Source organism: Pteropus vampyrus, unplaced genomic scaffold, assembly GCF_000151845.1.
Source record: "Pteropus vampyrus isolate Shadow unplaced genomic scaffold, Pvam_2.0 Scaffold435, whole genome shotgun sequence".
NCBI classification, from domain to species: Eukaryota; Metazoa; Chordata; class Mammalia; order Chiroptera; family Pteropodidae; genus Pteropus; species Pteropus vampyrus.
This window is the reverse complement of record NW_011889216.1, coordinates 209,339-234,015: the sequence shown is the minus strand read 5'-3', so window position 1 is coordinate 234,015 and position 24,677 is coordinate 209,339. Positions and strand designations below refer to the sequence as shown.

The 24,677-nt window shown below is 38.5% G+C and overlaps 1 protein-coding gene across 1 annotated transcript in view; it reads left to right on the top strand.

Moving 5' to 3' along the window:
• The window catches only part of MACF1 (microtubule-actin crosslinking factor 1), a 298,908-nt gene that overhangs the window by 74,784 nt on the left and 199,447 nt on the right, over window positions 1-24,677 (top strand). The gene's annotated exons all lie outside the window — the stretch shown is intronic.

Sequence of the window (24,677 nt, the reverse complement as noted above, 5' to 3'; positions counted from 1 at the left end):
AAATATTCATTCTAAATGAAGTACTAATGCTAACATGGATCAGACTTGAAAATATTATGCTAAGTGAAAGAAGTCAGACACAAAAAGCCATATATTGTATAAATTCATTATAAAGAATAGGCAAATTCATGGAGACAGTAAGTAGACTGGTGGTTGCCAGTAGAATGGTAGAATGGTGAGTGCTAATGGATGGATATAGGGTTTCTTGTGAGGATAACGAAATGTTCTAAAGTTACACAGTGATGATGGTTGCACAACTCTGTGAGTATACTAAGATTTATTGAATTGTATACTTTAAAAGGATAAATTATATGGTATGTGAATTAAATTCAGTAAAGCTGTTATCAAAAATATTTAGGATGATTTGTATGTATAAATAGTATTTTGTCAGTTTGTACTCAGCCTTTTATTCCTGCCACTGTGAATCTTGAAGTTAGAGCATCACTGTCTTGAGTACTGGGCAGATTACTGTCGCCTCAGCACTTTAAGGTGAGAAATTAGGTTTGCACTCAGTTCTTGCAGAATAATTAATGGCACTTTATATCAGGAACCAAACCTTTCAAGGTGAATACTCTGAGGTTGAAGCCTTTCTAAGTTTTAAGTGTGACACTCTGTGTCCTACTTCAGTTCTTACTTACTCTCTCACTGTGCGTCTCACTGGAATGCATAATTTATGTCTTGGGTTCCAGGTCCCATTCCCAGCTCAGCCAAGAACCTCACGTCTTTCATTTCTTACATTTTTCCTGCAGGCTGTTGATCTTGGTCTGAAGCATTCTTTCCTGGGAGGTGTGGAAATGGTAGCTGGAGTAGCCGCTAGGAGGTGCCCTGCCCTCAGAGGATTGACTTTAAAAGAATGACTTACCTGGAAGGGATTTAGGCCTGTATTGGCAGGAAGAGATGACTCATTTTTCATCCAAGGAATTTCAAAGAAAATATAAAGACAGGATGATGTCAGAGGAGCAAGTGGAGACAAGAACCTTGATTGAGGCACAGGAAGGAGGTGTCGAATAGTGCAGTTGCCTGGGCAGTCAGAATGATTGACTAGCATAGATCATAAGAAACATCACCTGTTTTTTAGTTCCTTTCTCATGAGCCCTGGTGTGGGCAGTGCTGTTCATGTGCCTTCAGAGCATTTGGTCAAGTCTATGCCTGTTTTGGGTGTACCGTGTTTGTATCTGGGTGAGCATCCTGTGCCAGGCATGGATTTTATATGCAGTGTTGTGTATGGGTTCCTGCATTCTGTGCATCAGCCCCATGGCTAGTAGGGTCTATGTCTTGGAATTGAACCTCACATGCTCATGGTGGCTTGAGGTGTGGCATTTACCCCGATTTATTAGATACAGGAACTTGCGTGGATATCAGGAGGTCACGTCTGAGGTACTTTATTGCCAAAAGTACTCTGGTTCTGTCCAGAGTTTCGATAAGAGCTGTATCTTTGCTTTAACCACAATTAAGTTTCTTTCTTTCTTTCTTTCTTTCTTTCTTTCTTTCTTTCTTTCTTTCTTTCTTTCTTTCTTTCTTTCTTTCTTTCTTTCTTTCTTTCTTTTTCTTTCGAGTTGGGGGCCCTCCCTGATATTTATGGACGAACCGCAGAATTGGAGAAACTTACAGTCAGGAGGAAGGAGGAAGGATAAATAAGTTTTGTTATTTTTTTTCATATTGCAAAGCACTAAATTTGGTTAGCTATTCAGTCTCGCATTTATACTAAGGTTGTAAGAGAGTGCTCCAGGTCACTACTGTGCCTTAGCACTGCCAGAGTCTGTGTCATTGTGAGGTTGGAGGCTAAATCAGCAGTTTACAAAAAGACAAAAGGGGATATTTATTGGTAGTATTCTGCCTCAGGATTTAGGTCTCTCGAGGAATATCTGGGGAGAGATGGCACAACATTATCACTTACAGGTTTTATGCTTTATAAATCATTCATCTGAAACAGGCATGGAGATACAGACTTTTAAGTAGCATAGGACACCACCAAAAAGCAGAAGATACTGACTCTTTAAGATACATCATAAGCAAGATGAAAAAGTAAAAACAAACAAACAAAAAATCCCCCCGAAATTGGAATGGGAAGGAGGAAAGCTTTACGTATTACTTGGCATTCTCTTTAATTGTTGCATCCTTCTGACTGGTCCTGAGTTCTGTTTTTGGACAATATTATTAGATACACTGTGGCACTAAAATTGATCTTTGGAGTAGGGTAAGAAGGACATGAACCAGGAGGGACTGAGTCTGATAACTCGTTTCTTAAAGAAGGATGCTGGACTTCCTGGGCCCTAGTTAGCAGTATTCCTTCTCCCTGCTAGTTGTGCTTCTCCCTTTATGTCTCCATGAAGTAACAAATTATTAGAAGAGACTTTCAACCTGAAATGCCAAAGAACCCAGGGAAAAATGTCCCTGGGGCGGACTTGATTTGGGAGCCCCCCTGCGAGTAATCTGTGATAATGCTGTTTCAGAAGTCACCACCTGATTCCACTGAGTCAGATGAGTCTGTGCAGGAGCAGTCTTGATCCAGACATGTTCTGCCTCCTTTCTCCCTTCCTTTGGTTATGAGCGAAAGGCCTTTAATTAAGAGGTTGAGCAGTGGTAAGGGAGAACTATTTTGATGCGCCAATTAACTAGAATGTTAAGGGAATTGATATATGGGGGCTGGGATTCAGAATATCTTTGAGGTGGTTTTTTGTTGTTTTTGGTGGGGGAGGAAAAGGACTTTTTAAGGGCCCATTATCACCTATAGGATAAAATCCAAACTCATCTTGTCATTCAAGATCTTCCATAATCCAGCCCAACTTTCCATGAAATTATTTTTATCAAAATTAGATTTATTCTTATTTTAAAAGGTCAAATATCACTGAGGTATATAAGAAAAATAATCTTCTGTACCATCCCTCCCCACCTCTGAAAATTGCTTCCAAGTCATTTAGCGGTGTCTTTTAGTATTTTTCACTGCATTTCTTAAATATACTCTTGTCAAGTGATTCTTGATGTTTCAGTTTTAGACATTATCTGTTGATGTCCTACTAGAAAAGATTAGATTTTCTTTCTTTCATCCCTACCCCCTTAACACACGTAATTCCTCTTCCTCATCTTTCCATTGCATGGTATTCAGTGTTTAGATTATTATGATTATAATACATTGTTTAAACCTGAGCTACATAGTATTCTGCAATTACATTTTCTTTCTTGACTACCTTTTAACTTTTTCCTGGAACTAATTGCCCTATTTTCTCATTTATTTACTATTCTATGTACCTATCTCCACACTCCCATGAAACTCTAAGAGAACTCTAAATATGTTGGAACATATCAAATAATCTTTTGGTTCAACACTTTCTTTGGAGATATCCCCTAGGAGATATCTGTTCTCCAACTGAAGGATTTAGTAAATTTGTCATCCTGGGACTTCCCTTCACCGTCGTACTAGGAAATTCCTTCATCTCTATTCCATCTTTGGTCTCATGTTGCCTGGATCTCAGGCTTTTATTTTTCTTGGTTTACTCTGTCTCTTCATTGGAATATATCTTAGAGTAGCTTTCTGAGAAAAGATACATGAGAGATAAATATTTTTGAGATTTTACCTATCTTAAAATGTCTTTATTCTACTTTTCATTTGATTAATGACATTCTATCAGAATTTTGAAGGCTTACCTCTTCCGAGTTTCCAGCGTTGCTGTTGAGAAGTCCAGTGCCATCCTGGTGCCTGACATTCGTTTGTGACTTGTTTTAGTTTTACTATGTTTTAGGATTTTATTGTTATCCCTAGTGTTCTGAAAATTATGATGAGGATTGTGAGGATCTTTTTTAATTTACTGAGTTGAGTTCTCTGTGTGTCTGTTTTATTTGAAAACACTTTTTTCATTTATTAGTTCTTTGATAATTTCCTCTCTTCTGTTTTCTCCATTTTCTCTTTCTTGTTTTTCTATTAGTTGGATATTGGACTTTGATGGATCTTCTGGTTTTTCTCCCCCCCTCTACAATTCTCTGTCTTTCTCATTCTAGTTTATGGTAAAGATCCTTAGCTCTGTTTTTCAGCACTTCTTTAGAATTATTTATTTTTGCAATTTTTTTGTTTCTGAGTAACTTTTTTATTCTCTGAACATCCATCCATCTTTTTATACTACTCGTTCTTGTTTTGTGGCAATATTGCCCTTTAGGACTTTGAGGATATTAATTACAGTCCCTTCAATGATTTCCTCTCCATCCAATATTGTCTCTATTTGTTTCAAGTTTCTGTTTGTTCATTTTAGTCTCTGTCTTTCATGTTAGAGATTCTCTTAAAATGTCTGATGTTTTTTGCTGATCTTCATGTTTATGAGTTAGCCCCTAAAAATCTAATTGGTGGGACTTGTTGATTGGTGTGCTCTTAAATGAATGACCAGGTAGGAGAGATCCTTTTCTTCAGAGAGGAATTGGCTGGTTTCCTGTCTAGGGCCTCTCTCTTAAGCCAGACAGCGAGAGCCCTGGGGTTGCCAAGCAGGGCAGTGGGGCAGGAGGGAGAGGCTTGTTCATTAAGTCAAATTTCACTTAATACCCCTGTTTTCAGTAAGGCACCTCACTTCTCACCTCTTCAGGGCCTGAAGACACTCAACCGGTCTTGCTGTCAGCCTCGCCCTACAGCTCTCCTTCCCCTTCCCACCAGACTTCAGAGGTACCTGGTGCTTCCAGTCCCTGAGACTGAGTCCTGCAGCACAGTGTACCTTGTTTCTTATTGTCCCTCAATCCCCACAGGCACTTAGCAGAAAGAGAAAGCTGAAATTTAAATTGGTGACCATTTATCTATTCACTCTTCAGGTTATCAAACTTTTGTTTATATTTTCTTTCATGTGGGTTTGTGCCATTTTTATTCCTTTATTATCATTTTTCTAAGGTTTCAGAAAGAAATGGAGATAAATGTGCATGTTAAGTTGGCTACATGTAACCTAAAGTTGGCAGAAGTGAAATCTTTCCAATTTCTCTCTCTTAAATACACAAACCCTGTGCTCTAGCTTCACTCATGCCTTCTTTTTTCCATTTTCTTGCTCATGCCACCTTCCCTCCTGGAATGTCTACTCTTCTCATTTCAGACTGTTAACGTCCTACGTATTCTTCTAGACCCAGCTTATATACCTCATCCATGGAAGCCTTTCTTTCTAATTTTTAAATTTCTCTAGCTGGAAATGACCATCCCATCGACTGAATTCCTAAAGTTCTGTTCACTGAATTCTTGTGGTCTTGCCACCCTGATAACACAGCATACATTGCCTTATGCTGTAATTGTTTATACACATACCACTTCCCTAGTTAAATTGTAAGCTCTTAAAGTATAGTACATTATAAGACTGGTTTTGTAATTTTATTTTTGTTATTTTAACAATTAACATAGAACTTAGGCAACTAAATATTTCACAGAACCACAGGATTTTAGAACTGGAAAAGAATTTAGAGATCTAGAATGTCAACTCATTTTATGAATGAATAAACAGATCCAGTGTGAGTAAATGATCCTGCAGTCATATAATAAGCTAGGGACAAAGCTGGAAATATAACCTCCTTCTCAAATTCTCAAGCTGCTAAATGTAGCGATAAAATATGACATATGCTTAATTAAATATTCTGGTTAATACAAGGTTAACCAAAGGGCACTTTTGTTTCATTCTTGTTGAAAATTTTTGTACGTATTTTTTTGATCTTAGTAATTAGGTAATTTTGTCATAGGTAATAGTCATAGGTTCTTTCTCTTTTTTTTGATAAATCGGGATCTTGAACATTCTGGGTTTTGTCTAAAATTGAGCTGGATAATAGTTTTCTTCCAACGTATCAGGGATTCATGGATTATAGGTGAGAAAAAAACAATGTAGGCAGCTGTACTGAAAGTGCTCTGGTTTCAGGAAAATTTTTAAAAATTAGTGATATTATGTATTTGGATTACAGACCCAATTTAATCAGGTCCTAGTTAATTAAAGTTTTGCTGTTTGATGATTCATCAAGGATCATTGTCCAACGTATCTTTAAAGTAAATTATCTGTCAAAGATCATTCTCTATTTCCCTGGGTTGTCTAGCTCTTGGTAGTCATTTCCAGAATGTTTGAGATAGCTCCAGAGAATCATGTCAGAGGAGTTAGATGCTCCAGAAATAGCTATTGTGAGAAAGTTCAACTACAACTATTGTCTAAGATCTGATGCATAACAAGTGTGCCAGTCACTGATCAAAATCTAGATGCCATTCTTTTCTTCATCCTCTACTTTGGGCATTTGAGGGTGGGTGGGCAGTTACTTAAGAGGCTGTTCTCTTCCTCTGAGATTTGATTTCCATTAGGGTTTTACTTCACAGTGTCAGGCTGAATAATGGCAGATGGTCTGATGTTGGGGTTGGCTTGCAATTTCCACTAGGCAGAGCTTTTGTTAGACAAGTAGTTTATGGTGGAATGAACCATAACCGACTTGGCTGGATTGGGCTCTGCCTCATGCCCATCACTTTTGGTTTTATCCAAAATAGAAACTGTTGTCCCCAGATTTTAGAGTCAGGATTTATTGTACTCATTGGTGTTTTTGCCTTTGCCTGTTTCTGCATTGCCACCTGGCTGCCGTGAGGGGGAATTCACTATAGCTCTGAGTCCCTGCAGGGCATCTGAGAGGAACAATCCATGTTTCCAGGATGGGGCGTGTGTTCTCTTCCCTTAAAACTGTTACTGATATTTCCTTTTATGATTTTTTAAGTCAGGAGCATCTGGGAGGATGCATGGGGGAAGCATTACTCACCAGGCACACGTAGTAGCCCTAACTGCTGGCTGGCATTCTGGCCGAGCTGAGTGTGAGTCAGCTCAGGGAATGGAAAAATTGCAGGGTATTCAGAGGTAGGAGTTGTGTGCCAGTGACTGCTCCTTCTCTGCCTGCGCTTTTCTCTATAAGGACTCATCACAAAGCTAGGGACATGGGGATCCAGTTGGGGCTGCCAATAAGCCAATCAACTTTGCGATGATAATGTTTCCCGTGAATGGAATGAGCAGACTGGACTTCTGTTGCCTTCTGTGTTATGGATGGGTATGGGTTTTGAGGCAAGCTTGAGCTTGTGTAATGAAAGTTCTATGTGTGAGAATTTCAGTACAATAAAAGCCATCACAAAATCTCTTTGTCTTGGTTATAAAACTCAGTCTTCTGTATCTTTTTGTCCAGTAGGGGTCACTGGGGGTTTAAGCTCTAAATGAGAAAAACTCACTAATCTTATGGAGATCAATCAGATTCCTTGTTTTTACTGTGGCATCTTTGGACATTGAGTGTTGTTGTTGTTGTTTATATTAGAGCAGAAACAAAAGATGCAAACCTGTGTTAAGAACTTTGTGGATCTATTGAGTATTTAAAGAACAGATTATTCCAAATGCTTTGTGAAGCAAGAAACCAAAGCTGAGAATGGAATTTGTTTTATGAATAAGATTTGAAGAGCAACTTAAAAAAAAATAAAAGGAGACGAGAAGAAAACTATTAAGCATCTGGCTTATACCTACCTACTTTACATTTATTCCTTACTTAATCTTGACAAGAACCCTGAACAATAGATATTTTTATATACATACATATTAGGAACCTGAAGTTGAGAACTATTAAGTGGATTCCCTAAGGTCACTTAATAGTGATACTACCAGGGGAGATCCTGGTAGGCAGGTTTCCTTTGACTTGGCTCCTTTGACCCTGGTAAGGGGGTCATAGGAGCAGGTTTTATTAGAAAGTAAGCAGAGCCTGGTGGTAGATTCTCCTAACAAAGACTGAGATGATTACTGTGCTGTGGATTAGGCTTCAGAACAGGCTGCAAGGGTCCACAAGTGTAAAGAAGCTGACAAGTCTGTCTGTCTTCAAGTGGTAAGTTCTTTTTCATTTAGGGCTATTGCCAGGATCTGGAAAACTATCTCACATCTAAAATTAATTCCTTATGTTCAAAGCTTGGTGTCCATGGTTAAATAGTTTAAGTTGGTCTCTCTTATCTACCCTTACCTAGACTCTTTTTCTGAGCCTGAGACGTAACTACCTATTGGCATTCTCAAGCCTACCAGGTTCCCTCATTGTTGAGCTCCTGATCCCTTTCAATGACATGCCCATTCCTGCCCTCTGGTACTTAAGATGTCTCAGGAAAACTAAAGTGGATCACGTGTTTCTTAGCCAGACCACACTAAAAAATATGTGGTCTGAGACCATTTTTTTGTTTTTATTTGGGAAGTATTTAAAAATGCATGCAGGTTGGGTAGAATTAAGATGCTCACTTTCTTTTTCACTCTGTATTCATTTGGGATGAGAGATATTTCTGGACAAAAATAACAACCTTGGCAAAATTTAGAAGCAGTCCCCATAGGGCTCCTGTTTTTTTAATTTTCTCCATTTATTTAAGATACTGACTACCAGACGTTCCTGGAAAAAGTTTAATAACTAGATCTTATTATTTTGTTTGGTGGAAATGGTCAGAATCCAAAAGATCCAAAAGAGAGGGATTATTTTAAATAGTACTATGGATATTAAGATTAAATATTCTTGCCCTTTCCCTTTTTGAAGCAATGCCATTGAAGCCTAATTCGATTTATTCATTGAGTTGGTGGCTTAGCGCTGTTAAATAACACTCACTTTACCTTGACTTTTCTCTTTGCATTGGCTACCAAAGATGACTTGATGCCTTGCTAGGGCATAAATGCTCTAGTGTAGTAACAATAACAATAGTTAACGTTAATGAGTTAATGGGTTAACCGTGTGCCAAATAGTCCATGCATTTTCTCGCTTAATCCTTACTGTGACACTGTGAAGTGGTAATTTGTTGTCCCCATTTTACAGATGATGAAATTGAGGATTAAAGAGAATAAATAATTGGTTCAAAACTGTGAAGTCAGAATTTAAATACAGATTTGGCTACTAACAGGTTATAGTAAATGTAGAGTCCTGGGCCGAGAGAAAGGCACTTGGGTTTTAAGAGTGAGTTTTCTAAGTGCTACACCAGAGCTTTTCCCACTTTACTTTCTACCTTTACTTTTTTACTTTCCATTTCTTTTTCTTTTCAAGGGTAAGAGCTTCAATTGCTGAGCTGGACAAGAAGGCCACCCAGAGTTTGGATATTGGGCAGAATCCATCTCTGGTTAGATTTGTAGAAGTGGAATTTCTAATCAAGAAATTGTCTTTTTCCCAGCTGTAAAGAAGGGCGGAACTTATACTAGTGTTCTTGGTTACTTTTTCTCTTAAATTCCCAGATAGATTTGGAAGTTTCAGTGTTAAAAGTGGCTCGACCTCTTTGTTAGTGTATGTTATCTGTAGGCCTATCTAGAAGAGCATATTGAGTTATTCCTGCCATAAGATGTATAGTTGTTGAGGTATTTGCTCTCTGGTGTATGTATTTGTGGTCAAAATGTGTACATTCCCAAGAACTGCTTTTATTTTGGGAATCTTCATGGTTTATTGATCTAGTTTTGCTCTTTCACTCCTGTTTTCGCAGTGCCCTTTAAACTCTCTTGTTCATTCATTAGTTCATTTATCTATCTATCTTTCTACTCATCCATTCCACAAATAGTTATTTAGTAACTAAATTTTATATAGAACAGAATTTATCCAGCTTCAAAAACTTTAGTGAGGGAGTAAAAATAAGCACACGACTATATTATAAAGTAGGAAATGCTAAACGTCATGAGAGAAACATGTAAAGTATAATATAAATTTAAGAGGGGGAGAAGTTTACTTTTAACTGATATAGAGGGAATCTATCCCATGGAAAATTCTGTGGCGGTTTTGGCTTTCAGCTGGTCCATAGGAATGGGATTTTGACATGTGGAGATGGGAAGGATATACATTCTAGGATAAACTAGGGAAATATTGTAAAGCCAGAAAGTTTTGGAGTTAATTTGCTGACAGTGGGGAATTGAAAGTTTTAGAATGAAATTACAAACAAACATTTATTGAGCATTTAAGGTGTGCCAGTTATTGTGCATGCTTTAGGGACATTAATCTCACAGTGGATGAGGACAGCATTGGCAGATTGGAGACCGGAGTTAGGCAATTTAGATTAGGTAAATTATCAGTTTATCAAGGTTTCCTATAGTCTGAACAGTATTCAGAGGTCTTTGTGGTCAGTTGTGATTTGCTGCTCCTCCAAATAATAATAATAGTCAATAATTATTGAGTGTATATTGTATGCCAGGTACTATCTGAGCGCCTTAAATGAGTTAACTCATTTAATCCTCACTACAACTATATGAGACAGGTACTATTATTATCATCATTTTACAGACCAGGAAACTGAAGTCTGTGAAGTTAATGAAGTTACTTGCCTCAAGGTACTAATGTGACACATGTAGTAGATCCTGGGTTTGAACCCAGGCAGACTGGTTTAAGATTGATTTTGTAATTGCCATACTTCTATAATGCTCATGACATCTAGGTTACTGAGCAAGAAATTGGGAGCTTTTTCTAACTTTACCGTATTCATTGACATTTGGGTCTGTAGAATATTCTTTAAAGGCATTCTGGGCCTTTGCATCTTAATTTTTGTCTTAATCTCACATTGCTTACATTAGAGACAGGAGTCATGATGTTTCCCAGTTAGCTCCTGTGAAGTCCACATCCCCTGCCTATCTATAGTTATATGCCTACTGGACTCATGAAAGGAGACAGATGACAGAGCTCAGGGCCAGGTTTGGATGCCTGGATCTTGCCAGTCCCGGAAGCCCAAGGTTTCCCATCCTATCAGTCACAATCTCAGCTATATTTGTTGTTTTTTTTTTTCAGTCTCTCTTTATAAGCATTACTTTTCTTTTTCTAGAGTTCAGAAATTTTAATCGCAATGGGTCTTACATTTTTAGTCTGTATCTGCTGAAGTTATGCTCATGGATGTGCTATTTTGAGACCAAGTGTAACTCCATGGCAGTATGAATAAGACATACAGCCTCCCCTCTCACAGACTTGCTTTCATCTTGTCACAAACATTAAAGTGATTCTGGGGTATTGCCTTGTTTTGAGATTTCTTGTGGGTAACGGTTGTGGGTGACCATCCTAAATTCTTGTGAGTGAAGTAATCTTAAAGAGAGGCCTGGTCTAAAAATCTTAACAAAGTTTAGAGTCTTGCTTCTACAAGGCTTCTTTGATGCTTTGGGGCCCTGCCCATTTGCTGTTAGCAAGGGATATCCTGGGGGGTGCTAAATATGACTTTAAATGGCCCATTCTTGTATAATAAGTGATCTCTAAAAAGAAACTGTCACTCCCTCCTGCCAGCCTCTAACCACTTCCTGTAAATGACAGCATACAGATTCATCTTAGTTTTGCTAAGTGAAAAATTTATTTTTAGTTCCCCTCTTTTTTCTTCCTTCAAACAAACATATGTACATGTAGAAAAATGGTGTATCCAAGGTATAGGATGCCATCTTATGAAGATCTTAAGAAGAATAAATGACTTTGGCTACCTTTCATTATCTTCTCTATTAATAATGGTAGATTCAGAAGGAATCTTGGTATTTAAGTGCTTTGGATTATTTTTCCTTCAAATTTCCTAGGTATTTTCGAGTGGAACAAGTATGATATTTGATTTTCTAATTAAGACAGTTTAACAGTAGCTTCTGGTAGCAGAATAAGGCAGAGAAATGGCTTTCACTTTGAGAAATGAAATATGATGAGGATATTTATAAGATTGCAAGAAAACAGTTGTATAACGATGATATAGACAGTACTAGCACTGTAATGTTTTGAGTTGAAGTGAGATTCTTTCCTTAGAGCCAGGTAGAGCTAAGGTATAGTCTAAGTCTTCCTTCCAAAGAGAAAGTATTCCAAACATATAAATACCTAAAATTGTTTAATTTCAAGTTAGTGTACTTATTTTGCCAGAACATTTTAGCAAAGGGAGGCAGCGTGCTAAAATATTTTGATTGGAAATCAGACAGATAATTCAGATGTCACTTCATTCTCTTACTTTGTGATCGTGCAAAATAATTTGAATGTTCTGAGCCTCAAGTTCTTGATTTCTAAAATGGGGATTCTTAGGAGATACTATCAGGATTAAATGAAGTAACAGATGTGAAAGTGCTTTCTAGTTACTGCTCAATAAATGTTAGTATATTATAGTGTTAGTATAGTATATTGTAATAAATGCTCTTCCAAGCAAGTCTATTTTCTTTGACTGTCCCAGCTCCGGAACGTGTCCACAGTAAGGGGTGTGTCGTTATCATCTTGGTGTCTACTCTGTCTAACATAATGCTCTATATTTTTAAATGGAATGAATGAATGAAATGCTCTGTTTCACAAGAGAGCCTGCTCTAGAGGGAGCTCCGGCTTAGTGTCCACTAGACTGCACTATCAATTTTCCCTGTCTAATGCTTATTCCCTTCAGCAAACTCCATTATTATATTTCACATGTCAAGAAAAATTCTTCTTTTTTGACCCTACATCCTTCTCTCTGCTCTGTTACAGCAAAATTCCTTGAAAAAGTTGTTTTTATTTATTGTTACTAATTTCTCTCCTCTCATTCTCTTTTTTTATATCTAATTTTTAAAAATTATTTTTAAATTGAAGAGTAACTGATATAACATTGTGTTAGTTTTAGGCGTACGACATGATTTGATTTTCGTATACACTTCGAAACAATCACCACAGTAAGCCTAGTTAACATCTGTCACTTTATATAGTTACCCCAGTTTTTTTTCTTGTAATGAGAAAAGATCTACTCTCTTAGCAGCATTCACGCATGGAATCCAGCATTATTAATTATAATTAGCAGCCTGTACATTACATCCCCATGAATCCCATTCTCTCTTGAATCACTCCGATCAGGCCTTTCTCTGCCATGTCATCATAACTGCCCTTCTTAAAGTCATGGGTAACCTCCACGTTGCTAAATTCAGTGTCAGATTCATCATGACACAGTAACAGCTTTGGCATGGTTTAATTACTACTTCTTAAAGCACTTCCTTCACCTGGTTTTGGGGCAGCAGTTCTTTTGATTCTCCTAATCCACCGACTTCTCTTTTTTTAAATCTCTTTTGGTGAGTCTTCCTCTTCCCAACCTATTATTGGAGAGTTTACAGGCTTAGTCCTTGAACTTGATCTCTCCTTTCTCTCTCTCTCTGTTTACTCCCTAAGTGATCTCACTCAGTTTCCTGGCTTTCAAACTTCATCCTAGATCTCTCCTTGACTCTAGATTTATGTATTGAGTTGCATATGCAAAGTTCCACTAGAATGTTTGCTAGGCATTTCAAACCAAATGTATCCAAAAGGGAGTTCCTATCCATCCCCCAAAAAATCAAACATCCACAACCACAATGAACCCCAAACCCTTTGCTTCTCTGGTAGTCTTTCCTATCTTAGGAAATAGCAGTTTTGTCCTTTCAGTTTCTCAGGCCAAAAACCTTGGAGCCATTCTTGACTCTTTTCTTTCCCTCCTCACTCCCTATCCAGTCGATCATCAAACCCCGATGACTCTTTATAATTTATTCAGATGATGTCCACCTCTCACCATCTCTACCACCACTCCCTGGTCTCAGCTATCATCATTTCTCAGCTACCAATTTTCATTTGGATTATTATAATGGCAATTTAACTAGTTTCCCTGCTTCTACTCTTGCCTCTCAGTAGTCTGTTCTCAATATAGTATAGCAGCAAGAGTGATCCTTTTAAAACGTAAGTCATGTCACTGTGTCACACTAAACCCTCCAAAGGTTTCCTATTTCACTTCAAATAAAAGCCAGAGTCTTTACAAATGGCCTATATAGCCGTAGGTGATCTGACCCCCCTCTCTGGCCTTATCTCCTAACACTCTCCCTTTCTTTCTTTTAGCTCCAACCATTGTAGTTTCCTGAACATTCCAAACCTGCTTTTGCCTCAGGGCCTTTACACTTGCTCTTTTCTTTGGTACTTTCTCTTGATAGCCATACTACTTGTTTGCCAGTATTCTGTAGGTCTGTGCTCAAGTGTCAACTTATTAGAGATGCCTTCTATGACCATCTATGGACAAAACTGGGAACTTTCCTCCTCTGGCACTCCCTTCTCTTCTTCATCTTCTTTATTATTCTCCACAGCATTGATGTGACAAAATATATATTTACTTGTGTTTATTTTATGTCTTATCTTATTTTCCTACTAGTATATAAGCCCCACAAGAATAAGGTCTTTGCGTTGTTCTCCAGTACCTAGAATAGGGCCCGGCCCATAGTACACAGTAAATATTTCATGAATGAAATGTCGGTTAGAACAGAATTGTAGGTGATCTTGATGCCAAATTAAAATGTTCATATTGTATTAGTTCTTCCATCAAAGACCCTTTGTACTGGTACTGCGAGACGTTTGCATATTCAGTTTAGGTCATGCAGACTTCTCAGGTTCTTTCCAGCTTTTAAATGTGCTTGTTAGGTTTATTGAAGTATAATTTATATACAGTAAAACTCACCCTTTTGGATGTGCAATTCTGTGAATTTTGACGAATATATGCAGTCATGGAACCATCATCACAGTGTGAACCATCATTCACATCGACACATAGAACATTTCCATCACCCTCTAAAGTTCCCTGTCTCCCTTTGTAGTCACTTCCGTTCCCTCACCCCCAGCCCCTGGCAACCACTTATCTGATTTCTGTTTTGCTTTTCTAGAATGTCATATATAAATGGAATCATACATTATGTAGCCTTTTGTGTTTGGCTTCTATCATGCGTAATGCTTTTGAGATTCATCCATGCTGTTTTATGTATCAGTAGTTTGTTCCTTTTTATTGCTTAGTGGTATTCCATGTATGGATGTGCCACAATTTTATTAGTTCACCAGTTGATGAACATTTGGGTTGTTTCCAGTTTTTAGTTATTTTGAGTAAAACTACTGTAAACATTCACATACAGGTCTTTGTGTAGACACGTTTTCATTTTTCTTGCATAAATACCTAGGCATGATATTGCTTGGTCATCTGGTATGTGTATGCTTAGCCAAACTAAGTGGTTGTGCCAATTTATAACCCCACCAGCAGTGTATGAGATTTTCAGTTGCTTCATATCCTTGCCAAGACTAGATATTATCACTTTTTGGAATTTTAGTGGTAGGAGTGTAGTGGTAAAGTGTTTTGAGCTGCTGCTGCAACATCCATATCAAATTTTCATTTGTAAGCAGGCCTTAGTTTTGTGGAAGGCATTGTGTTTCTGCTGTCATTGAGTGTTCTGATATTCCCTTGGGCGCGAGTGGAAATTAGGTAGATTTTTGTTCTCCTTGCTCATCCGCATTACACTTTGATGTCAGGTCTGTTTCATGGAACTTGTTCTGTATGTGGTCCTCTCTGCAGTGACATTCAGGTCCCTTGCCTCACCCTGGGCTACAGGTGTGGAAGGGTTGCCCTCCAGCTGTGCCAGGATACTTGTGGACACTTACACATCCTTGTGCACTTTGCCTCCTCCCAGAAAGTGGTTCCCTAGTGCTTCCGTGACCTTTTTCTTTTGGCTTCATCCTGAAGTCTGGCATTCCATCCAGGCTGGGAATGGAAAGTTGAGTGTGACGTCCTCTGACACCCTCCCTTCTTGTAGAGGGGTCTGAGGTTTGTTTGTTTAAGCCGAACAGAGGATGCCAGAGATAGAGTTTGAGTCAGCTCAACACTAGCTTAGGCTCTCATTTTCACTCTCCTTGTTCCTCCTTCCCTTTCCCCTCCCCCTCTGGCAGTTGTTTCCTGGGCTTTGTCTGAGACACACTGAACAGTTTTAGTCCCTGTCTACTACTGGTTGCTGAAAAACAGTCAGAGGCGAGATGGAGGAAAAGCCGCCAGGAAGTTTCTGACAACGCTGAGCTGCCGGCCTCTGCCTCTGTGCAGATAGTAAAGGACAGCAGTAACCTCAGGAGAAAGGCATTTAGGAGGCCCTCACCAAGCTCTGGGCTTGTGGCTAACTCAGTGGAGGAGAAAGGACGGGCCTGGCAATGCCTTTCTTAGATTCAACTTATTTGCCATCAACCATCTTTATTTTGACTCACATTCTTGGAATTGCTGGTGTTCTATACTGGAAGAGATATGCCAGAAGCAGAGCAGGTAACTGTTACTGAGTTATTCTTTAAATCTACTGTGGGCTTTTGAGGGTAGGGTAAGAGACAGAGATCTTCCCAGTTGCTTTCCTTAAAGGGCCAGTACTTCCTTTTAACTGGAGTGCTGACAGACTTGAATGTGCGTGTGGACCTACTGAGAAAACTGGGCTGCCCTGGGACCAGTTTGGGATCCAGGCTCTTTCCTGGTCTATGAAGCAATCTGGCTGGGGGTGGGGGTGCTGATTAGGTGAGGTGATGTCTGGGCTGGAAGTTGAGGGAAGTGGCAACTCGACTGACTTCTGTCTTTCTTCAGAGAATCAACCCCTTCCTTTCCTTACTTTCTCACTCTCAAAGTGGTTCTTGGGGCTTTGTTTTTAACCAAAAGCATATAATAACTCTGTCACCCCGTTCCAGGTATAGATGTGGGAAAACTTGTAGGATTAGAGAAGTTTTTGGAGTTGGTGTATTTTGGGGTGAGAAAAAGCAGAGGAGGAAAGGTCAGTGAGAGGAAAGGGTTGAGTGGTGTCCTTGCCGAGGTGCATCTTGGAACACTGGAGTGCCTGTGTTCTCTTTGATATGATTGAAACTGTTTCTTTCCCCGCAGGCACCTCTACAGTTTGTGTATCTAAGTCATTCTGTTCAATCTAAAGAAGTTAACTGTGCTTTTCCCCAGGGAATTGGGTACTGTATTTAAAAAATTAAAAAAAAAAATTTAGATGGCAACAGACCCTGCTTTCATCTCATATTGCTATTCTTTACATTATATTCTTTTAACTTTTGAACACCCAGTGCTGGGATCAGCTCCATGTTTGGCTGATTCTGAACCTTTATAGTTGAGGATTAATGAAGCCTAACTTTTCTTGGAGTATGTTGTTGGATCTCAGTGACTTCAGTATTGTCATTGTGATCTGCTGACTACCTTCAGACTAGGTATTGCTCTACATGTTACTTGGTGTCTTTTAAGCTAAGACGGAGATTTGATGACATTACTTAGCTTTCTATTAAAAGTTCATGAATGCTTGACAGAATTAGAATTAGATTTAGTCATTCCCAGCGTCCTTTCCAGTAAGTCCAAGAAAAGCTTTTGACTAAATATTCAGATCTCAGCTTGTTTCTATGTCAGCAAAAACAGAAGGACATTTAGAAATATGTTTGCTTGTATGATGGTGTGTTTTAAAAGGTACCCCAAAGTGGCTTTCCTGAAATGCAAGCCTGTATTTGAGCTTAGAAAGAACAGAGTAGGCAGCTATGAGTTATTTCTCCCTGTATACTATTTCATACATCATGAGAAAGAAATATCATTTAGACGGAAGCTGCTGCTTTCCTTTCCCTATGTGTTATGGTAATGACATTTCTAAACTACTAATCATTAATATTGATTAATATTTTAAAAGTTTATCTTTAGTATGGAATTTTCTGTGGAACTTAAGAATCACAGTCTTATCTTTAAATACTTTTTTATATTTTAGAAATATTAATTTCATAAACAGCCATAAACTATATTGCAATAAAAAGAAAAATACTTTGTAAAAGCCTTTTTATCTCTATGAAACAACTTTGATCCTGGTACCTTATACTGGGAATGTACTTGCTATGTTCAGTTTATCCATAAAATTAGAGCAGTGGTATTTTGATTGGAGGCTGTGGATACCAAAGCTACCACAGAAGTACTTAAGAGATTCTGTACCCATTTATTATAAATCTAATTTTAAGATGTATATTTTAAAATGTACTTAAAAATAATTACACTAATGTAGTATCTAAAAGTTAGACATCACCAGAATAAAGTTTATCATACTGCTTATAAATGTATACTTGATTAAAAAGGTGAAGATTGTCTGTCCTTTTCTTGTCTTTTTTTAATTGGCGGTGTGTACACTATTGCAGAACATACGTCCTGTGCCTATTAAGCTCTGGGCAAGGCTCTGTTGTATGGGCTCACATACTCCTATAATAGTGAGTAGGTAACACATTACTGAGTGATACCATTGTAATATTGGCTCGATGTGTGTACTAAAAGTTTTTGTGCTTGTTGCCCTACTTTTCTATTCATATTTACATATCATAAAGAATGTACATAGCTTTTAGATATTGAAAGTATTCAACTTTGAAACATATTTCTTTCAGGTTCTTATATCAATTTATTTGAATAAAATCCTGAGATTACCAAGCAAATTGTAAAACTTATTGTTTCTATTTGTGTAAATCAGTTTTTTTAAATGCAGTAAAACACAACATAGAAATAAATTGGAAGCTGAGACTGATATAACTGTAATTAATCTCTTAATTTCAATCACAATTACCTGCTTGGTTATGTTATTTGGCTTTAACATGAGTAAAATAAATTTGAACCTCTATGATTGATTTATGCTATTAAATACTGCACTTATTTATCCTATATGTTGCGTTCCATATAAGATTTGTTTGAAAAAGTATTCTCTCAGAGTAGAAACCTCTATGTAGATAATTCCTGAGGTTCCTTTCAGCACTGCAGTTCTAACATACTGTGTTCTAGTAAATCCTCACTGTATAGATTTGTGATTTCTTCCATCCTTAAAATTGATAACATTTTCTATTTTGCTCTTAGGGGTGGAAAAGACCTTACATATTTATCAGTCCAATCTCTTAGTCCTCTTGTCAGAAGTAATTCTTCCTTTGCTTGAAGGTTTCTGATTGTTAAACATACAAACTGCGGGCTCTTCATTTTGTTGATAACTGCTGAATTCTTTTTTAAGCTGAAATTTGCGTCTTTGTAACTTATGTACATTAGTACAAATTCAGCCTGGCTAAGATCAAGCCTACTCTTCCTTCTAGGTGTCAGGCTTGCTTGTATTTGAAGGCTGTTTTATCCAGCCTAGAGACTTTCCTTTTCATTACTATATATGATTTTCTAACTCCTTATCTTTCTAGTATTCCCTTTGGACAGTTAAACTGATTGTTTTTGCTTTGAAAATGCGGTGGCTTCTCTCTCTCTCTCTCTCTCTGTGTGTGTGTGTGTGTGTGTGCAGGTGAAGGGACTGCAGCAGAAACATGGGGAAGGAATCACTGATCACTATCCCTTAGCTAACCTTAGCTATTTTTTTCTAGGTGTTATGGTTCCATTGGTGAGATCTGGTTATATAAGTACATGGCTTTTACAACAGTGTTCCCAAGTCACTATTTCTTCAGCAGATGTCAGAAAGATACAGAAGACATAGACAGTTTGTACTGAAGCCTTATAATACTTATAAGAGTTTAGCGATCAATTAGTATTTAGAATTTTAAATAGTTTTCAAAACATCCTGTCCATACACTCATTTATATATATTATCTCATTATTTCCAGAACTTCCTACTGTTTTATTGTGTGTCTTCATTCTTTTTCTCTCTAGGACTGTTGAAATAATCTCTTTCCCTTATTCATTCTCAGCCCACCCCCATACCCACCCCTAAACTGTCTTCTAACTGTAGCCAGAGTGATCTTTCTAAAATACAGAGCTGTGTCACTCTTTTGCTTAAAATCCATCAATGCTTCCCCTTTGCTTTTAGAAGAAATTTCACACTCTACAGCATGACGTGAAAGGATGTTTATGATCTGCCCCCTGCCTATTTCTCTAGTTCATTTCCTGTCGTGGCCTCACAAGCACTTAGTATTCTAGCATCATTTAAAAACTTGCAGATCTCTACATGAAATGCCTGTACCCTCTTTTTAACTGGACTGCTTGATACTTGTCCTTTAAGGTAAGTAGCACCTCAGGAAAGCCTTCCTTGACTGAAATAAGATTTACTCTTCTGTGCCCCAGTAGCACACTGTTAGTACTTCTTATTCAAACCTGTATCGTCATTTCTCTTAGCTTGTCTCTCTCCTCACTAATTAGATTCTATTTGACTATAAGATCTTTAAGAACAGGGACTCTTAGGCATCTCAGATTCTCAAGTGTCAAGCAAAAGAGGTGTCAGTAAATGTTACCTGAACTAATAAAAAGGGAATTAAGATAGCATTAGATATAAACTAGCAATTTAACTATATCCTGTTCATTTGTGTATTTATAGAGCATGGCGTAGCTTGATGTGTGGCCTGAGGTGGGTGCTCATTATAGATTAATTGAATGATATAGAGTTGCCCTGTGTTTTAGTTTATTAATATCTCACGTCGTGGTAGTATAAACAAGAAAAGAACTTTCTAGTTAGTTGAGAACAACATTTGCATTTTTGTGTATTTGCAAAAGGACAAAATTTTTCCTCTCTAGGGTCTTGTTTTCTTTATCTATAAAACAAAAGGATTGGACAACCCAATCTCTTAAGGTTTTTTCCATTTCCAACATCCTTCTAGGAGGACCAACTATAATCCCTGGATCTGGACCATCATCATTTTTTTTTTTAAAGCGGCTCTATCACACTGTTGAATCATATTGAACTTAAGTTAGTTATAAAATGGCCAAACCCTGTACACAAATTGTTGTCTCTCCTCCAGAGACTGCTGTACCTTTGGTTTTCTTGAACTAAAGCATAAGACTTATAGGTATCCTCGTTAAATTTTTTCCTATGAGATCTGTTGCAGCTTTTTGAGATTGCTTTGAACTTTGATTTCTCTATTTATGACTTTAACCGTGCATCTTCCCATTGTATTATCTAAAAATTTGTTAAGCATGTAATAAGCACTCAATAAATATTTAAATAAGTGGTCATGTATTGAATGTATCTTTGCTCAAATAACTAAAGCATTAGGTGTTTTAATTAAGGCGCAGTCTTTATTCTTTTCTTTCTTTAGGTTTTTTTTCCCTAGATTTGTGCAATATGGTAGAAAGACCACTGAACCTGGAGTCAGAAGATCTGGGTTCTGACTCCTGACTCTTCCGCTCACTACTATGTGATGTTAGACTTATTTCCCATGGACTTCAAATTTCCAATCTGTATGAGAAGAAAAAAGACTAAAATCTCTAATTTTCTGTGATTCTAGAAGTGTGAGCATCTGGCCCATACTTGAATGCAGTATGGAATTGTGGTTGAGAACAGGTTGAGAGTCTGGGGTCAGACTGCCTGCGTATTCATCCTAGCTCTTGCCCTTACTGACAGAATGACATTAATATATCTGGGCCTCTGTTTTCTCATCTGTAAAACGGGATTAATAATACTGCATGGTTGATTTGAGTTAGCTCTTAGGACACCTTTTGCATATGGTAAAGACTATATTGTTTTTCCGCTATCATAATTTTTGCACAAAAGATATTGACAATATTTTCTTGTAGGATGCTGGAACAAAATATAAGTGCTTGTCTTTATAACTGGGAATTAAGAAATGTGAAAGAAATTGCTGTACACATGAAACTAATATAATGAACGTAAAAAAATTTTTCTAAGTGAAAAATGAAATATGATAAAAGCCAATGTGGGAATATATAAAAAGTTAGTGTTATATTATGAATCATTATCTTATATATTAGAAGGAAAGAAAAACTTCTGCATCAGCTTTAATATCCTTAATAGTGGGTGATTTTGACATTTTAGAAAATAAATATATAACTTCAATAATCTGTGTTATTGTAAGAAAGCCAGTAGCTGTAAATCCTCAGATAACTTCTGGTCATGTGTAGAAATCTTGGCCTGAACCTCTTCCCTCAACATTTTAAAGATCTGCAGGTAGCAGCCAAACTCACCTTTTCCTACCTCTAACATCCCCGGATATCTAATGAACTATGAAATGACTAGTGGTTGGGCAAAAATAAAAGAGAATGGCCTGGATAATTACTATACAGGTTGGTTTTCTCTGGATAATTAAGAGCTGACTCTACTGTCAGCAGGAGCTTCCCTTTTGAGGCTCAGGACCTCCTAGGAACCTGAAGGGAAGGCCTGTCTCCTGGCAGCTAGACTGACCTTGTCCTCAACACTCTCCCATACTTTCCTCAGTCTGCAGTGCCTTCAGGAGCAAGATTCTGCTTGAATGCCAGCAGACTGAGAAGACAGTCTTTGGTTCACCTTCTTCAACCCTTACCCAGTAATGATTATTTTGATTTTTGGAGACTGTAAAATTATTTAGTATTTCTAGAAATAGCCCCACATATTTGTTTGGAACATGCCCTAAATCTCCAGTTGGCCATAGTCAAGTGTTCCTCCTAAGAATATTCTACCTCCTTACACATAACAGCTCCTCCACCCCAGTTTAGTTACTCTGGTTTAGGTCCCCCTCAGAAACAGCAGAGTATAACAGGAGGCATAGTTTTGGAGCTGGATAGAGCTTGTAATCTTGGTCAAGTTATTTAACCTTTTTAAGTCTTAGTATTTTCATCTCTAAAATAGAAATAGTAATACCTTCCTTGGAGCATTGTTGGGATTAAATAAAATAATATTTAAAGTGTTTAGCACATTACCTGTGAACTAACAGTTATAGTAGATGCTCACTTAATTTTAGCTTAGGTTATTGAGTACCTTCTAAGTATGTTAGAGACTGGGATATAAAGACAAAAGGTAGACTCTGCATTTGAGGAATTAAATTTAATAAAGGAAAAGGTTACTAAATATGAATCAGGAGATGTTTATTCCTTCCTATTCTCTCTTCCGTATTCCTTATGCATTTCTTATCCTAGGACAAGGTAAATTCTAAGAGGACCCTTCCTCTCCAGAGTTGACTAAGAAGAGTCTATTAAGAGGAACAAACTGAGTAGAGTTGTCACAGGTTATCGGGGTGACTGGGAGCTTAGTCAAGGAGGGATAAAGTCAGCTGCGAGTCCCGTTATTAGTAAGTGGTAACAGGATTATTAGCAGTTTGTAGGTGGGAGGGATGCCCAGTAGGAAGTGAAGGAAGCTGTCAGGGGACTGAGGCAGGTTACAGGGCTTTTTTATCAGAAAGGCCTGCTAGGCAAACTCTGGTTTACTTTTTTTTCACTTGAAGTCTTTTGGGATTATCTCTGGAAACTTGCTTTACTGGGTGCTGCCTCTCCCTCCCTGCCTTCAGGAACAGGATTGGAAGTAGCATTAGCCTGAAGAAGTCATTCTATTTAGGGACCTGGAGCAGAGGGCCAGTGATTAGGCCCTTATCTTTAGTGGAGCCTTTCTGAGTGGTATGAGGCCAGGATCAGGGTGTCTGTCTCCCTGACATCGGGAGAGGCTCGGCTTTTCTGTCCCCTGTTTGGGTCAGAATTACGAAGAAGCAATAGATGGGCTAGGCCATCTGAATGAAAAAGCCCTTCATTGTGTTTTGTCAGCATTCCAGTGTCTGGTACAATTAGCCAAGGCTCAGAAAACAAGTTGGACAACAAGCAAGCAGCCTTCCACTGATGGATAAAGGGATTTCTGGCACAGCTGAGTTAAGTGTGCTGATTGCAAATACGAAGTCGGAGGGCATAGGAAGAGGAAGGGGACTTTGGGATGACATTCTTGGCTGGATGAGGGGAAAGAATGGAGCAACAAGCAAATGGTATTTTTGAAGTTGATGAAATCTGTGGTGCTAATCTACCTGAGAGGCTGGCTGGGGCTGAGCTACTCTATAAAGTAGGTGGAATCATTGGGGAGAGAACGACTCTTCCCTTTGGGCAGCTGTAAATGTGGGGAAATGAAGCTCTCTTTGGAATCTAGAAATCTGTTGGCAGCAGACAGTGTATGGGTTCGCTCTACTATAGTGTCTCCCATTGTGGGATCCTCTCAGTTGGTTAACACTTTATATGTACTTCTGCCTGAGAAGAGGCAAGCCTGAGGAGTGGGTTGTTGAGCAATGAATGTACTGTTCCTGACTTGGAAGTAAGCCATTTTACCTCACCAGCTCTCCTGCCACTGTCTTAAGATTCACCAGGTCACAAGCTTCTGCTCTGCAAACAGAGGATAACTCAAAGACCAGCTTCTATCTGCTCAGGCTTTCTCACTTAATAACTCGGCTAGACTTTTACATATGAAGTTGCCACCTGTGCATGCTGCTTTTGGTTTGAAAACACTGAACTGGTGCTGCTTTTAAATAGGATGCTACTTGCCTGAATACCTGGACCCAGTTTTTGGAAGTGCCCTGGGGAGGAGCTTCTTCTCTGACCTCAAGAGGAGAAGGAGGTCAGTAGGAAGTGGTGGGCGGAGCCACTTCTCCGTACTTCTGCTGTCTTTCTCTATTCATCGCACAGCCCTTTGGCTGTCTGTTCATCTCAACGCCTTTTTTTGAAGAGCTGCAGCGGGTACACAGACCACTAGCCGGTGGGCCTTTGGGACACCCTCCTTTTAGGTGAGGTCAGCAGACACAGGGGCACCATGTGGCCCAGTTACCAAGATGAACACGAATTCAACGCCCACCTGGTTTGCCGCATGTGCTGTATGGGTTAGTATGTGAAGTTCTTTTCCTTACCTGGTCCTGAGAGTCCCAAATAGCCCTTGCGCTCATTGACTCATAGGATTGCATGGGTTTTGAAGCCTTGCAGGCGTTACAAACTTTGGGCTTGTTAAAACATGCAGTGGAATAGGCTGGGGAGCCTTACTTCCTGGGGAACTTCTTAAGCTTGTAGTGACTGGCAATTAAGAGCCTAAGCTTTGGGTGTGGGACTTTTTTTTATAGAGACTGAATTCATGCTCACGCTTCTGCCTATATCAGGAAACCACTTTTAAGTTGAAGTTGCACAGTTCTGAAAGTGCAGGGTGTATTTTTAGCAGAAGTTGGTTGCTTAGGGAGCCTACCTCTGAGCAAACTGGAAGCGGGGGGTGGGGTGGGGTGGAGAGAAGGGAGGAGTCGTGGCTTAGGTTTCTTCTTTGGAGCTG